This window comes from Gracilinanus agilis, chromosome 4, assembly GCF_016433145.1.
Source record: "Gracilinanus agilis isolate LMUSP501 chromosome 4, AgileGrace, whole genome shotgun sequence".
NCBI classification, from domain to species: Eukaryota; Metazoa; Chordata; class Mammalia; order Didelphimorphia; family Didelphidae; genus Gracilinanus; species Gracilinanus agilis.
The window spans coordinates 517,175,877-517,177,400 of record NC_058133.1 but is presented as its reverse complement, the minus strand read 5'-3'; positions in this window follow the sequence as shown (position 1 = coordinate 517,177,400).

Genomic DNA, 1,524 nt, shown 5'->3' with positions numbered 1-1,524 from the left:
AGGAAGGAAAAAAGGGAGGAATAAAGGAAAGAAAGAAAGAAGGAAGGAAGGAAAGAAGGGAGGGAGGGAGGGAGGAAAGAAAGAAGGAAAGAAGGAAGGAAGAAAGGAAGGAAAGAAAGAAGGAAGGAAGGAAAGGAGGGACGGAGGATGGGAGGGAGGGAAGGAATTATTAAGTACTTACTGAATACAAAGTGCTGTTCTAAAGAGCTAGAGATACAAATACAAGCAGAAAGAAAGACCATCCCTGCCCTCCAGGAGCCTCCATTTGAATGGGGGAATATGACACACGCACACACACACACACACACACACACACATAAGATGATAAGGGAACTTGAGGCAGAGAGGAATGATGGTATCTGGTGCAAGTGCGTATTTTGAAAGTCCAGAAAGTCAAGAACATGAAGGACAGGGAACGAAGGCTGGCTCCCCTGATCACCCTCACCAAATTGAGGCTCCAGGAGGAATTCACTGAGGGCAGAAGGGGCCAGAGCTGGCAGAGGGATGTTCTGGAATGCACAGGGCTCGGGGGTGGCAGCGCTAGGAAGGTCTGAGGTCTGAGGAAAGTTTAGGTTGAGGCAGGTGTAGAAAGAGACACGATTTTGAAGTCTGTAAAGTCAAGAATGGAGCAGAATAAAGGCAGAAAGCAGATAAGCAGCTAGAGGTCACCATATGTTGTTTGAAGTCACCATCAAGGCACACTTGTGAGTCTTCTGTGTTTAGCCCTGCTTCCATCTGGAGGAAATGGGTAGCTGTCCTATTGCTGATCTTGACTACAGACTAATTACCTGTCTATGCCCTACTTTGGCTGCTCCCAGGCAGGAGGCATTTCCTAACTTTTAAATAACTTCTCTCAGGCCTCAGGCAAAGAGTTGTAAACCGAAGAATGTGAAAGGAGGAATCTAAGCCCTTTCTTTAGAGGTCAGACTTCCCCAGGACTCCTCTCATTCCATACATGCTTAGGTCTAGGCCAGAGATGGTTCCCTGCATGTAGAGCAGGAGATCAAGAGCCCCCACTCCCTGGATCCAGCAATGATGTTTTATTGTTAGAGAGCTGTGCTGTGCCCACATATCTGTGCCCCCACTCCCACCCCAACCCCACTCAAACATCAGTTCCTTGGGGTTAGGGACTGACCTACTTTTGTCTCTGTGTCCCCAGCATTTAACTATGCACTGCACAAAGCGGCCACTGAGGGAAAGATACGACATTTTATAACACACTGCCATTTTTGTAGAAATCAGGGGGAAGGCAATAAGCATTTATTAAATGGCTACCCTGTGGGAGGCACTGGGTTAAGCTCTTTATAGGCATTGTCTCTTTTGATCCTTGAAGCAATCCTGGGTTTGTTGTTGAGTCACTTTTCAGTCATGTCCAACTCTCCATGACCCCATTTATAGTTTTCTCAGCAAAGATACTGGAGTGGTTGGCCATTTCCTTCTCTAGCTCATTTTACACATAAACAGGGTAAGGTGACTCTCCCAGTGTCACACAACTCTGGATTTGAGCTTATGAAGACTCATCTT